The following is a 16616-nucleotide window of genomic DNA, read 5'->3' as shown; positions in this document are numbered from 1 at the left end:
CTGAGCTTTCTCAGAATCATCCTTACCCCACAAAGTGAGATCTTGCATGGAATCCCAGACCGAGGGAGATTGACAGTCATCTTGTGTTTCTTCCACTTCCTAATAAATAATCATAACAGTTGTTGTCTTCTACCAAGCTGCTTGCCTGTTGTCCTGTAGTCCATCCCAGCCTTGTGCAGGTCTACAGTTTTGTCCCTGGTGTCCTTAGACAGCTCTTTGGTCTTGGCTATGGTGGACAGGTTGGAGTGTGATTGATTGTGTGAACAGGTGTTTTTTATACATGTAACAAGTTCAAACAGGTGCAATTAATACAGGTAAAGAGTGCAGAATAAGAGGGCTTCTTAAAAAACAAAACAAAAAAAAAAACAGGTCAGTGAGAGCCAGAGTTCTTGCTGGTTGGTAGGAGGTCAAATACTTATTTTATGCAATAAAATGCAAATTGATTATTTAAAAATCATACAATGTGATTTTCTGGATTTTTTTTTTTTTTTTTTTTAGATTCTGTCTCTCACAGTTGAAGTGTACCTACGATAAAAATTTCAGACCTCTACATTCTTTGTAGGTGGGAAAACCTGCAAAACTGACAGGGGGTCAAATACTTATTTTCCCCAATGTATATTTATAAATGCTGTGTTGATGAGCTGAGCAGTTTTAAATGACTGTAAATGTTCTGAGTCGTTATAAACAGAGGTTACAGATTATAATTAATGACTCTGCCTGATGGCGGCTCTTTGGTTCACGTCCCCAGACACACTAATTTTCCCTAAAACCACAAGTGCACATATTTATGTTTGGGTTGAGTGGCCAACCGACCTCCTTTCACACAAAAACATTTCTGCAGAGCAAATGAAAGCCATTGGACCTCAAAGTCCACAGTGGAGCTGAAACACTCGTCAGTGAGAAATAATCCACTGCTTTGATAAGTGACATTTATAGAAGGAAAAAAGTGACAAAACTTAAGTTCTTTAAATTACTCATAAGACTTTGCAGAGTTTTTTTTTTTTTTTTAATAAATTAGTTTAAAACGGCTTTTAACAGCTTCAAACAGAAGATTAACAAAAAATAATCAAGAAAACCAACCAGCAGACACAGGTGAAGCTCTTTTTGTGTTCTTCTTTGGTTTGTTTAAAGCTGCAGAATGTTGCTGAGTTGCTTTTCCTGCACAGTGTGCCCGCTTATGTCAGTGGCACACAAATTACAGTTTGTGTCTGTATTTGACTTTGGCCGACGGCGAAGACTTTTCTTTGACTTTGAACAGTGATCCTCGGTTATCTTTTGGCTCTGGCTTTTCTCGGCACGCTGCGTCTTGTACTTCTGCTCTTTGCAGACTGGAATGTGCAGCAGAGACGAGATCCGACCACGTGTGCACTTCCACTGCAGCCATATGGAGCAAAAATGTTTGTGCCACGGTGTAATTATTGTCAGATCTTCATTCTCTGCATGGGCGTACACACACACACACACACACACACACACACACACACACACACACACACACACACACACACACACACACACACACACACACACACACACACACAGGAGGGTGAAGCAGTACGTCCTTTATCCCATTTCCAAAGGGGCGGGGGGGGTGCAGCACAGAGTTTTCTCATTTCTAGGTGAGACGTCGCTTTGGCAGCACTGATAGAATGAGGTGTTTGGACTCTGTAATACACTTTTATTTTTGGAAAATGGGAAGCAGGAAGCAGGCAGCAGCAGCGGAAAATGTTACAGATTGACTTTGGTTTTGCAGAAAGTCATGTTGTGAATTAAGACATTACAGTCAGCTGTAATAAAACAGTCAGAAAAGCTTTGAAACAATGAAACGTGCATTTGTTGTTACTCGTCTCATAAATTCGGTCACAGAGGAGCATCCTGATCAAAGCAGGACGTAGTTATTCATTCATGGGTCATAGATAACATTGCAGCGAATCAGGTCGAAGGAATGGCAGCATCTCGATGAACCGTTAAATGTTTAACTGTAGGACTGTTGGACTGTGGGTGGTCCTCCAGCCTGAGGATAATCCTGTTTATGGGGAAAAAAGACCGGATAAGAAGATCTTTTGTTTCCAGACTCTGCTCCCTTCGATCAGCGTGTGACATGTGTTATTGTCTCTGGAGAAGAAGAAGCTGCCAGAGAGCAGTTGAGCGTCTTGTCTCTGGAGGCTGGCGATTGGGGTGGTGCAGAGAAGTTGTCCATTACACGCTGGTGTCCAGGTCCACAGTGGAACATCTTTGTTTTCAAAGAGGACGACCATCTTCCACGGGTGTCGAGCAAGCTTGGAAAGCTGTGTGCTGTCATGGCAGCACTCTCTGTGGTCTGCAGACCTGGAATTGGCCAGATCTCAGTGGGTGGATTAATCTGCTTTTGGTCTGGTCCCTCCAGTGGTGAGTGGCAGTTGCTGTGGTGGACCAGCTCCTTCTGTCAGGTGCATTGAGGTTCAGACTGTCATTCTCTGGGAATCCCTGCTCCGGCTGCAGTGAGCCTCGCTTTGTGATTGACAGCTGCCCCAGAGGCGGCATTCCTCTGGTTACGGGTGATTCCAGTGTGGTCCCAGTCTTGTCACCTGTCACTGTTCCAAGGACCGTATCAGTCCGTCCCTTGACTTTGCAAAGGGTCTGGTGCTCCATGTCCAGAGTGGCACCTGTGGACATGGTGTTCTAATACCTGTGGTGTGGCTCTCAAGATCCATCATGTTCTCACTGCAAGACACTAAACATTCCTGCAGAGTCTTTCAGATTCCATTTCAGTCCGGCAGACTGCTGTCTGCTAAGTGTCCCTGCACACTGAGCAGTGGGAGTTTGCATGCAGTCTGGATGTAGCACGTGCAGATATGGGCACAACAGATGACCTGAATGCAATGTGACAGTTTGTTCATGACAAGATTGTGTAAGCTGTCAGGAATGATTTTGATAGTCACGAGTGTTCACAGCAAGAGGAATTTATTGCACTCTGAATATCATCCAGAAGTGTAAGTAGTTGCGAAAGCAGAGCTGTGGTGGCACTGGGGGAAGATAAGGGTGTATTTTCTCGAGGAATCTGTGAGTTTGTCACATACCGTCTATGGTTCAGTGACAATAAGTCTGCGTATTAAGGAACTGAAGCACTCTAATCCTCCAAACTTAAACTTCAAGCAATCGCAGTCGTTGTAAATGATGGCGTGGCCCTGACTGATGACTCTCCTGTACTGGCACATTGGACCAGTTACGTTGACCAGTTTAAGCAGGTGGATCCTCCTGCCAGGATGTTGGCCCATGGAACAAAGATGATTTCAGATTGGAAAGATGGTGAGTCATCTGATGTTAGTTATGGCAGTAGGGATCGGTGGTATTGGGGCTGAACTCCTTCAGGTCGATGGAGATGTTCTCCCGGTACTGTAAGCAGTCTTGGCTTCCATTTTGGAGATGAGATCATCCCTTTCACTGGGAGACAGGACTTGTCCCTCTCCAAAGATCATAGGCTGGTTGACTGGACTGCCAAAACTACAGGGGTATGGCACTGCTCCCTGTGCCTGGTAAGGTAGTTGCAGGGGTTGTTAATCCTGGCTACTTGCTGCACAGCAGCAATCAGAGCATTCTGGCTTCATGCCCAAAAACTTGGCCGTTGACAGCATTGTTTCTCTGCAAGTACTCGTTGAAAACATGCATGAATGAATATCTGCAGTACTTGTTTGTAGCCTGGTGTTATTCACAAAGCATTTGATCCAGTGACCTAAATCAACAACCCAATGTCTTTGGTGCAATGTATTTCTGGCGAATCCTTGGGTACCACTGAAAGTACTTTGTAGCTAGGGGTATTCTGATGAGGTGTACAGTGTACATTGTGAAGGAAAGTCAGCCGTGACACAATAGCCATGTGGGAAGTGCACCACATAAGCATTTTGTTTGTTTCTTCGACTGCCTTTGAACTTCGTGCACTTTCATCCAAAGCTGCCTCTCTGCAAGATACGATGACCTGCAAGATAATGAGAACAAGCATGATTTTATATGATGGGCCGCTTGTTTGGTTTATATTTGTCTCTGTGCATGTGCAGGATGAGTCAAACAACTTTAATCTTTGCAAAAATTACAATATTACGATACGCAATTATGATATTAGCTAGTTTTGGGTTTAACCTCTAAAACGTCATTTGTTTGAATAACCTATTTTTCACCTGTCAGAAGATACTGTAGAACCTTGTGCAGTCGCAGTCTCACTGTCAGAAACATTCAGCTGTCCTCCCGAAGGAGCAGCACTTCGGTAAAGGCTTGAATCCCTGTAAGAAATTTGACTCGATGTGCACGACGGACAGCACAAAGCTGCTGAGAACGGACGTCTCTGGTTTCACCTTTCAGCAAGAGCAGCCTTAGGTTTCTCCTCCCGGAACCAGCTCAGCAGACGTCCTCTTATGCGGTGAGCGTTATTAAAATAAATGCCAAATAAAACCAGTCACAGTAAAAGCATGCACTAACGTTTTCAGTTATTTCTGTCAGTTTTTAATGGATTTTTTTTGTTTTGGTTTATTTTGTTTTTTTTTGTCATCACATGTGCGGAATTAAGAAATTTGCATATAAAGTGTCAGGTTGCAGCCACCAAACCTTTGGGGTGTATTCTGAGTGGTTGCCATAGTGACACTAATGCACCTCAGTTCATGATTGGTCAAGCAGACAGAAGAAGTATGTGTGAAGATTCTCCAGTAACAGCCTGAAAAACACATTTATCTCACATTCATGTGGAGCTCACGTGCACCAAAGTGTGACACTTTGGATTCACTGTTCGTGGCAAATGAACGTCTTTGAATGAGTACATGAAATACACCTTCTGTCTTTATTTTCATGTTTATGAAGTTTTGAGAATTGATTTATTCTCAGCACTGCGAACAGCCTGTGACTGCAGAATGGCTGTGCAGCAAAAATGTAGATGAGTGTGTGAGTGAGTTAGTCCATCAGCAGTAAAGCCACAACCATAAATGCTATTGTCTTGTAAGTCACCGCATTAACTGGACATATGTATACCAAGGACAAATTATTTCATAATTTAGAATTTTGATGCCAGGCCCACTCCAGGTAATTCCAGGTATAGGTAATTGCTAAGGGTGGGGTTCATCCGGGTGGGGCGCACAAATGAGTCAACTTTTCACTATTATTATATTAAAACTAGTTACTGTAGTTTCCGGACCATAGAGCACGCCTGAATATAAGCCACACCCACCAGTTTTAAAAAGAAAAAAATTGTACATAAATAGGCTTCACTTGTCTATAAGCCGCAGGTCTCAACGTTGGAACATGAGATATTTACGATATTTATTTCTCGTACACAGAAAGATGTTAGACAGAAAGATTTTTTAACTTTTAATTAAATACGTACTGTAAATGCTTTTTTTTTTTTTTTTTTTTCCTGAAGGTGTTACACGTAAATATTGACCAGCATAGCATCCAATGTGTGCACGGTGGCGCGCGGCATCTCTCTGTGACAGCGTGCGCTTGATTTATTTCACGGGGGCGCCCCAAAAATTGCATATGAGTACATGTACCATTTTGAGGACGGAGCACATTTCTGAGTTTCCAAAATGCCACAAGAAAAAATAAATAAAAATAAAAAAATAAAATAAATAAAAGTACTTAATTTACTGATATTTGAAGTCAGTCTGGGTAAATTGTCACACCCTTGAAATGCATTGAAATGTCGTGTGGTTAAGCAAAGCTAAAGTTTTCCCTGCTTGTAATGGCTAAAAAAAAAATGCTATAACACAGGTGTAAGCATATTTGATTTATTTGTATTACAGTTCATGTTGTCTGTGTTTAGAGTTTTACTTAATCCCGTCAAATCTGCTGGGGCACTGGTGCCTCCACACAGCAGTGTCTACATATTGCATTTATATATCAAATCAATTTTATTTATATAGCGCCAAATCACAACAAACAGTTGCCCCAAGGCGCTTTATATTGTAAGGCAAAGCCATACAGTAATTACGGGAAAAACCCCAACGGTCAAAACGACCCCCTGTGAGCAAGCACTTGGCGACAGTGGGAAGGAAAAACTCCCTTTTAACAGGAAGAAACCTCCAGCAGAACCAGGCTCAGGGAGGGGCAGTCTTCTGCTGGGACTGGTTGGGGCTGAGGGAGAGAACCAGGAAAAAGACATGCTGTGGAGGGGAGCAGAGATCGATCACTAATGATTAAATGCAGAGTGGTGCATACAGAGCAAAAAGAGAAAGAAACAGTGCATCATGGGAACCCCCCAGCAGTCTACGTCTATAGCAGCATAACTAAGGGATGGTTCAGGGTCACCTGATCCAGCCCTAACTATAAGCTTTAGCAAAAAGGAAAGTTTTAAGCCTAATCTTAAAAGTAGAGAGGGTGTCTGTCTCCCTGATCTGAATTGGGAGCTGGTTCCACAGGAGAGGAGCCTGAAAGCTGAAGGCTCTGCCTCCCATTCTACTCTTACAAACCCTAGGAACTACAAGTAAGCCTGCAGTCTGAGAGCGAAGCGCTCTATTGGGGTGATATGGTACTATGAGGTCCCTAAGATAAGATGGGACCTGATTATTCAAAACCTTATAAGTAAGAAGAAGAATTTTAAATTCTATTCTAGAATTAACAGGAAGCCAATGAAGAGAAGCCAATATGGGTGAAAAATGCTCTCTCCTTCTAGTCCCTGTCAGTACTCTAGCTGCAGCATTTTGAATTAACTGAAGGCTTTTCAGGGAACTTTTAGGACAACCTGATAATAATGAATTACAATAGTCCAGCCTAGAGGAAATAAATGCATGAATTAGTTTTTCAGCATCACTCTGAGACAAGACCTTTCTAATTTTAGAGATATTGCGCAAATGCAAAAAAGCAGTCCTACATATTTGTGTAATATGCACATTGAATGACATATCCTGATTAAAAATGACTCCAAGATTTCTCACAGTATTACTAGAGGTCAGGGTAATGCCATCCAGAGTAAGGATCTGGTTAGACACCATGTTTCTAAGATTTGTGGGGCCAAGTACAATAACTTCAGTTTTATCTGAGTTTAAAAGCAGGAAATTAGAGGTCATCCATGTCTTTATGTCTGTAAGACAATCCTGCAGTTTAGCTAATTGGTGTGTGTCCTCTGGCTTCATGGATAGATAAAGCTGGGTATCATCTGCGTAACAATGAAAATTTAAGCAATGCTGTCTAATAATACTGCCTAAGGGAAGCATATATAAAGTGAATAAAATTGGTCCTAGCACAGAACCTTGTGGAACTCCATAATTAACCTTAGTCTGTGAAGAAGATTCCCCATTTACATGAATAAATTGTAATCTATTAGATAAATATGATTCAAACCACTGCAGCGCAGTGCCTTTAATACCTACGGCATGCTCTAATCTCTGTAATAAAATTTTATGGTCAACAGTATCAAAAGCAGCACTGAGGTCTAACAGAACAAGCACAGAGATGAGTCCACTGTCTGAGGCCATAAGAAGATCATTTGTAACCTTCACTAATGCTGTTTCTGTACTATGATGAATTCTAAATCCCGACTGAAACTCTTCAAATAGACCATTCCTCTGCAGATGATCAGTTAGCTGTTTTAGAACTACCCTTTCAAGAATTTTTGAGAGAAAAGGAAGGTTGGAGATTGGCCTATAATTAGCTAAGATAGCTGGGTCAAGTGATGGCTTTTTAAGTAATGGTTTAATTACTGCCACCTTAAAAGCATGTGGTACGTAGCCAGCTAATAAAGATAGATTGATCATATTTAAGATCGAAGCATTAATTAATGGTAGGGCTTCCTTGAGCAGCCTGGTAGGAATGGGGTCTAATAGACATGTTGATGGTTTGGAGGAAGTAACTAATGAAAATAACTCAGACAGAAGAATCGGAGAGAAAGACTCTAACCAAATACCGCCATCACTGAAAGCAGCCAAAGAGAACTATATGTCTTTGGGATGGTTATGAGTAATTTTTTCTCTAATAGTTAAAATTTTATTAGCAAAGAAAGTCATGAAGTCATTACTAGTTAAAGTTAAAGGAATACTCGGCTCAATAGAGCTCTGACTCTTTGTCAGCCTGACTACAGTGCTGAAAAGAAACCTGGGGTTGTTCTTATTTTCTTCAATTAGTGATGAGGTGATGAGTAGTAAGATGTCCTAGCTTTACAGAGGGCTTTTTTATAGAGCAACAGACTCTTTTTCCAGGCTAAGTGAAGATCTTCTAAATTAGTGAGACGCCATTTCCTCTCCAACTTACGGGTTATCTGCTTTAAGCTGCGAGTTTGTGAGTTATACCATGGAGTCAGGCACTTCTGATATGTGTGTGTGTGTGTGTCTGTGTCTGTGTGTTGGGTGGAGCACTATTAAAAATTCTTGACTAGGGCCCCGAATTGGTTATGGCCAGTCTCGCAGGCTGAACGGTCCCCCCTAAAAATTTGTCCGCCCTGCCTTCACTGTGCATGCTTCATTTGGAACCACAGCAGCTCGTCTGAGTCCGAATCTCTGAGTCTGACTTTCTGCACCCAAAGCGATCAAAGGGAATAATGTGATTATTAACTATCAGATGACAATGTAAAACCTCTTAAATCATTCTAAAGTCAGCTCTAAGCAAAAACGAGATAATAATCAGAGAGTTATTGCTCACGTAGGCGCAGCATCTGCTGTGATGCTCTGACCACTTCCCCCGTCTTTTAAGATGAAATAATGCTGAATTTATGTGCAAATGATTGTTGTACAAAGCTTCAGTCATCTGTCACTGGGACAGATGATGACTGGAGTGCAGTTTTAAGCAGAAACGAGGTGATAATCAGTGAGCCGCTGGTGGTGCTCAGAAATGACGCATGCGCACTGTAGGCAGGGCGGACCTATTTTTAGGGGGGACTGTTCAGTCATTGACACCGGCACTGTTTGATGCGCAACATCAACCAAAAAACCAGCTTTGTCTTGCCTGTGTGTGCTCATCCGTGTGCTCCGCCCACCTCGCATCAACATTAGCTAACAAGTCAAGCTAGCATCAGCCGGATATGTGACTAAATACTGGACAAAATATACAACATAACTAGAAAATTAAACTGGATTTAAGCAGTAGATGGAATGTTTGGCTAGGCATGGGTATCGGGAACCGGTTCTTTTCGGGTATCGTTAAGAAATTATTCGATCCATCGTCATCAATATCTTTTTTGCTTAATGATTCCCTTATCAGTCCTTCAGAGCGGCCGTTGTTTTTGGGGATGTTTCTCATGAAAATTATCATTTCTCTACATTTATTACAGACCCTGCAGCGGGTCTGTAATCAGCCATTTCTGTAGCGCAGCTTTGCTTTGAATCTTGAATCAATGAAGCAGTGCTTCGATCTCCTGCTTCGTTGGTTCTTTGTTTTATTTTGGTTTATCTTAATTTTCCCCCACTAAAATCCCAAAGAGCACATGTCTGTGAGTAATATTTACCTTTTTTATGTTAAACCGACCTGTTATGGTCTTCTGAAACAGTTGATAGATGTATTTTATAACTTAAAAACGGGGCCGATGCTAACGTGTTAGTATGTCTATGGCATTTTCAATGTTAAAGTTAGCATTAAACTGTTAGCATCTCAGCACATTTGTGTGCATTTTTCTGTATAATTAATGGCTCAGTGTTTGTCGTAAAAGAGTCAAATGTATTACAAATTGTAATTTTTTTTAACATTTTCTTTTTATTTATATATTAATAACAACAACAGCAATAACAGTAATAATAACCAATACTCTACAATACAATTTTAGAGAAAGAGACAAAAAGAACCTGATAAAATAAAACAACAGAAAAGATAAAACCAACTAACAATGAACATAAATAAATATAGAAATAAATAACTGTTTCCTGTTACCACCTAGTGACTCTTACACCTCCACTTCATCCCTGTTTTATTTAAGTTTAATGATGATTTGTTTTGGACAAGCCATATTTTCAATTTGTTAATTTCTTCAGTGATTTCCTCCAGAACTATCTGCCAAGCTAGAAAACTGCTGCATTCTAGTAAGAGCAGAATACTACTGGAATGAATTTGAATAAGGAAAGTTGTTTTTTTCTCACCAAAATGGATGCTGCACTCACTGCAGTTTATTGTCTGGAATAGCCCCAGATTGCATTTCAGAGCTTCTAGAATTCAAACATTTTTGTGCAGGTGGTGGTGGGGGGTAATTTGGGGTTTCAGCTTTTTTTGTTGTTTTTCACCACTTTCATCCCTGAATATGTCAATCGTGAGTCACATTTGTGTGGATTAAAGTCACTAACTGGGACTCCTGTCTTGTTATGAGAAAGAAACGAGAATCGTCTTCTGTTCTGTTCTCACAGCTCCAAACGCTGCGCGGCTCTCTGCTGAGTCAAGTTAGATCGATAGAGTCCAGTCAGAATTAAAAAATTCAAAGCAGAACACTGTTTAAATCAAATGACACCTCTTTCCAAATGTTATACAGTGGTCCCTCGTTTATCGCGGGAGTTACGTTCTAAAAATAGCCCACAATAAGCGAAATCCGCGAAGTAGTCAGCGTTATTTTTTACAATTATTATAGACGTTTTAAGGCTGTAAAACCCCTCACTACACACTTTACACACTTTTCTCAAACAGGCATTAACATTGTATCACTTTTCTCTCGTGTGTAAACACTCTCAAAGTTCAAACCTTAGTAGAAAAATAAGTCCAACCTGTTTTCAGGCCCAAACATTTGTTTGAGAAATAAAAATAGAACGTTTTCCTACAAATAATTACGATGGCTTTTAGAACTAACGAATTTAATTTTAACGATCAACCTACGAGGTTGGACACATAAGAAATTATTAATAGTGACTCACCAGTATTTCACAGTTCCTCTGATCGCGCCTCTTCGTCGTGGCGCCACTGTCGCGCCTTTTTCCACTGAGTCACACCTCGCTGCAGGTGTCTTTTTCCGAGTGAAGAACACAGTTATGGGTAGTTGCTGGCGCTCTTTTTTTTTTTTTTTTTTTCTGGGCGAGAAGATTCTCATAAACAGACACACAGAACACAATGCGCGTACTCTCCCTTCGCAGTGCCGCGACCGGCCTGCTTGATGAGGACGCAGAACACAATGTGCTTTTTTAAAAAAAAAAAGAAAACAGCATGCAAAATTGGACTAAAAAAATCTGCGAAACTATGAGGCCACGAAAGGTGAACCGCGTTATAGCGAGGGACCACTGTAATACAAACGAACTGCAATCGATCAAACCTTTTTTTTTTCCTCCCAAAATGAGACGTCCTGCATTGACGTGCAGCAGCCGGCTGAGCTCAGCTCAGAGGTATGGAGAGACATTCATGCCAAAATGTCTGAAAGGAAATCCTTTTCACAAAAACTACAGATTTTATTTAATTTTATTTATGTCAAGAGATGAAGGATCCAATGACCAATTTAAAATGTTGTTGACATAGAAAACCTGTAAATCCTACTTTTAGTACACAGAAAAGTCACAAGAGCTATCTATAAGGGAATCAGTAAGGAATCGGCTCGATAAGTGGAATTGATAATGGCATCAATATTGATAAAATCTTATCAATACCCATCCTATGTTTGGCTGAGAATGGTAACAGAAGTTTTCTTTGGTACTGTAAACTATTGATGACAAACTTTACAGTGATGCTTCACATTCACACACACTGATGTCAAGGTGCTGCCATGGAAGTCACTCAATACACACCAGAAACAACATGGGGCTTAAGGACCTTGCCCAAGGGCTCTTAGTGATTTTCCAGCCAGACGGGGGCTTGAACTGAGGATTCTCTGGTCTCAAGCCCAACACTTAACCACTAGACCATCACCTCCCTGGGAGGACAGAAATGGCTTTGAAACAAAAGTTTCTAAATGTTCCATTTAAATTGCACCCCCTGGTGTTGAAACCCAGTACAGTCAGCACGTTGTCATCGCTTGTTTGAAAAATGTCTATATACTGCGATAAATTATGAAATTTCCCTCACAGCGCCAACAATAGTACCAGAATTGAAATGCAGTGTTTACGTGTAGTCATCCTAAATCACAGCAGGAATCATGATCTTCACATGAACCGTCAACATGTGCATGTGAAGCAAACAGCAGGCTTTATTCTGAAAGTCATCATCTTCATTTTATAGTACTTGCAAAAGCATTCAGCCCCTCGGTATTTCACGCATTTTAATTTATTTATGCCATCTCAAATACAAAAAGTAAATCAGGCTTCTTAATATCACATCATATTACAGTAACAGTCTGTAATCTTGGGTCATAGCGTGCATAGAGACTAGTGAGGGAAGCCACCAAGGCACCCAAGCCATCTCTGAAAGACTTCCAGTCGTCAGTGGCTGTGACTGGAGCTGTTAGTGGACCTGAAAGTCATGACTTTAACACCAAATGACGTTTAAATGAGACACGGTAAAATATCGTCATAGCTTATGCTGTGTTCACACCGGGCGCGACACGAGCGACTGCAGCCACAGGTTGCCATGTAATCCCTATGTAAGGACGCGTTTTGGCGCCAAACTGTGCAGCGCGACGCGAGTGAAGCGAACGCAGCCTTTCAATAACAATCACTGCCGGAGGATCAGTTTTGTGCATGATTGATTATCACTGTGGTTATCAATAATAACCACACTGATAATTTGCTGCCGGGGGAAAACATGGAGACGTTCATGTTCACAGCAGCAGGAGCCTCTCATCAGCTGCACAGCGTGCACACACACACACACACACACACACACACACATTTCAGCTCCAAATTCACACTCAAAGTAAAAAAAAAAAAAGCTTGCCACAAAACACAAAAGGGGTAAAATCATGAACATGCCAGACTCACCCAGAGATACATTTATTTCCAAATGTAAATGCTACACGATCAAAGCCCCCATGCACACGCGCATGCACACAAATGCAGTCGTCGGCTGCTGCTCTTCCTTTAGTTCTCTCATGATTTGTGGTACGTGAAGTCCATTAACTCCTGGAAATAATGTATTCTAACTTTTTCCAATGTAACAAATCCATCTGCATGTCAGGAAGTCTGTTAAGAGAGTCATGGAGATGTCCCCACCTCCACAGCTTCAGTAAACCAGCATCCACACAAACAGCATGTCACCACAATTCAGGTTCTAAAATCTGACACTCTGAAAAAGTTAAGAGTTTCAGGGTGAAGTGTGTCGTCTCCTGTCTGTAAATCCGAGCCATCACTTTTGAACGAAAGCTCAGAAGTTGTGTTTTCGGCCATTTTCCGGAAATGCACCTGCTAACGCTCAGAGTGTAAGGAATAAAATACATCAAAGATCACTAATTATTAACAAATGTGTGCGGAGAGACTTACAATCATGAGTACTTTTATGTTGTCTTGCTAATTGGGATGACATGAGACGTATTTTAATCTATCAAAGATTTAACTGATTTTCACAAAACTTGTTGAAATTGTGTGGTGTGGTGAGAAGATTGTTGAACTCTGCAAAAAGTGGTTATTTTTAAGTGTTTGTACCACAACAACTGCTTATTTTTCAGATCATTGCTCCTCTAATTCTGTCAACCAGGATACTCATTAGCGTGCAAACATCTGCTAACACACATAGCATTAATCCTAATTAATTAATTCATTTATTTTTTTGTAGTTCCAAGCTTTTGATTAAGCTTGGTAAAAATCTCACCGCTGGTTTTTGAGTCATGCTGCTCATAAAGCTACAAAGATTCAGCAGCTGAAGCAAAAACTCTGGAGACAGTTAAAAACGAGATTCAGCGTGAAGCTAACATTCCAGTCAGTGGTGGAATAATGGAATCCTTTCACAGGTGGAGGGTCTGGGACTGTTAACGGCTGAAAGATGGGAACGATGTCTCGGGAATGAAACATTCCTTCACTCTGGGCTCATAAATGGTGACTAAGAGGAAAAGTAAAGGGAGAGAAACAGGATCATCTCTCATCCTGTTTGGAAATGAACCACACAGATTTGAGTTGTATGGCATAACAGGACAGCATCACTCTTATCAATTCCAAAGTTTGGGAAAGAATGAAGGTTCGTTATTACCTCCACTGATTGACAGAGGTATAAGTAGTTCATACAGACTAAACAGTGCTTCTGTCTGTCTATATTTATATAACGGCTGAGTGGATCCTTGTCATTTGAATGGTGCTTTATATGTCACGACATGGATTATTTTTTCCATTTACTGTGCAAATTTGGTTCCATACATTTTGTATCACTGCATGCTGTGAACCCCGCCCACTAGTGGGGGCAGCATTTACGTAGCTAAACATGGAGTTTGGTTTGCTGATGGATGACAATTTGAAGGACCTAATTGATGCTACTAATTCTTCTAACACATACAAAAAAAACAAAAACAAATCCACCACGCCAGAATCCCAACAGCCAGAGCTGTTAGGATGAAAAGGATGACGTTAGGATGAAGAGCTGGACTAATTTCTGAAGTGATTTTTCGTTGGACTGATGTCTTTTTTTGGAAGTACACGAAGTCAGTACATGGTGTCACGGACTACATCTTCAGAATAATTTTTTTAACTAACTGTTTTTCCAAGTTGACTGCAATTTTGGACTCCTATTTAAAGTTTGTGTTGGACTGTTGATGTTAAAGCAGCAGTGATGAGCACCAAAACATAAGTCCCTTTCTGTTGTTGATAAATAAATGGACTGCATTTATATAGCTCTTTTCCATCTGCATCAGACGCTCAAAGCACTTTACAATTATGCCTCACATTCACCTCGATGTCAGGGTGCTGCCATACAAGGCGCTCACTACACACCGGGAGCAATAGGGGATTACAGACCTTGCCCAAGGGCCCTTAGTGATTTTCCAGTCAGGCGAGGATTTGAACCAAGGATCTTCTGGTCTCAAGCCCAACACCTTAACCACTAGACCATCACCTCCACCTCCCCTATAAATTAATAAACTATCAAATTACAAGGACCTGTTTTATATAAAACAAATAATGAATGTTCCATTCAACTCAGTTTTGCCTCATTGAATGGAACATTCTAGCTTTTGCCTCATGAAATATTGGTACCATTGAACTCAAACATTCATTATTTGTATAATATAATATAGATAGAATAGAAAGCCTTTGTCATTATACATATAGATAGATATATGCATACACAGCTGCTTCATTTGGCCACTCAACAAACTATCACGTGAGTAAAACACGTTACGTCTCACATAGTGTTTCTCAGAGTTTATATTCTTTCTTCTTCTTTTTAAAATTACAGTGTGGTCTCTCAGGTGAAGAGCATTGTTTCTTAAAATTACTCATTCTCTAGGTGTGTATGTGTGTGTTTCTGTTTTATCATTCACTCATTTTAATGGGCAGGGGTTTTGTCCAAGTGGTTAAAAAAAAAATTAATATTCCCTGGGATGAGCGGGATGAGCCCGGTCGGTGAGTGAGTGGGTCTGTCAGTAACTCCGTTAAAAACTACGAAATATTCAGCTTTGAAATCTTTAAGCCTCTTCTTTAAGGCCATGTTGATATCTTTTAATATAACAATTTGGAGTTGTTTTTTATTATTCTTATTTTAACTAGGAATGTTGGCACAATGTCTCTGCTTATTCCGGCAGGCTGCTTTTCCATTTGCATGCTGTTTATGAAGCTCTGTTGTTAATCGCAGGGTCCTGGTGGCCACTAGAAGCCACTGTAGGTTCTTTTACAGGAGCATACAGCAAATAGTGCAGCAGATAAGAGAATAAATACAGCAGAATCCTGCAAATGGTGATATTCGCTACAAATACCCCGTAGACATTCCTCTTTTGGAAAAAAAAACTAGCGAGTTGAATTTTCAATGGGCGGTCAGGTAGGGGTCAATTGAATAATTATACACAGGTGTCAAAATTTTAAAATGCTCCAATCAAATTGAAAACTACACCACATTATTTGCCTGATCATAAAGATTCCAAAAAGGTATAGTTTGGACTATCTGCGACTGAATTCCATGGAGTTATGGAGCAAAAATAGCAACAATGGTGTCAAAAGTCAGTTTCAGTTTGTACAGGGGTCAAAGGTTAAAGTTGCTCCATTTTTGGTAAAAAGTGATGCAAATTATTAGTTGAGTTAACATGGTTTTAAAAAGGAATAATTTGGACCATGTGTCATGCTTAGTTATCAGGTTACAGGGTAACATATGTCACATGTCATAGAATCCAATGGATGTTGACCTTGTTTGACCTTTTACTTTGGAGACTAAACATTCAGCACAGTCAACACTATTCCATTTATTAATCCTATTAGCTCAACCAATAAGTTGCATCACTTTTTTACCAAAATTGAAGCAACTTTAACTTTTGACCCCTCTACAAACTAAAATTGACCTTTGTCACCATTCTTGCTGTTTTTATCCCCATAACTCCATAACATTCAGTCATAGATAGTCCAAACTATACCTTTTTTTCAAATAATATGGTGTACCTTTCAATTTGATTGGAGTATTTTAAAATTTTGACCCCTGTGTAATTCGTCAATTGACCCCTACCTGGCCGCCTACTGAAAATTCAAGTGACCAGTCGGTTTGTTCAGAAGGAGTATTTGTGCCAAATTTGGTGCTTGTATCAGCATTTGAAGGATTGTTTCAGTTATCTGCTGCACTAGAAAACACCATATCTTGCTAAAGATGGCTGCACTGCATGCAGAAGGCAGCAGTGAATTATGGGAATGCTGCAGTGTTCTGAG

The 16616-nt window shown here is 40.6% G+C and overlaps 1 protein-coding gene across 2 annotated transcripts in view; it reads left to right on the top strand.

The window, feature by feature from the left end:
- The window catches only part of gask1a (golgi associated kinase 1A), a 53509-nt gene that overhangs the window by 5479 nt on the left and 31414 nt on the right, over nt 1–16616 (top strand). The gene's annotated exons all lie outside the window — the stretch shown is intronic.

The sequence above is a fragment of the Thalassophryne amazonica genome, chromosome 7 (genome assembly GCF_902500255.1).
Source record: "Thalassophryne amazonica chromosome 7, fThaAma1.1, whole genome shotgun sequence".
Classification (NCBI taxonomy): Eukaryota; Metazoa; Chordata; class Actinopteri; order Batrachoidiformes; family Batrachoididae; genus Thalassophryne; species Thalassophryne amazonica.
This window is presented reverse-complemented; position numbering and strand designations above follow the sequence as displayed.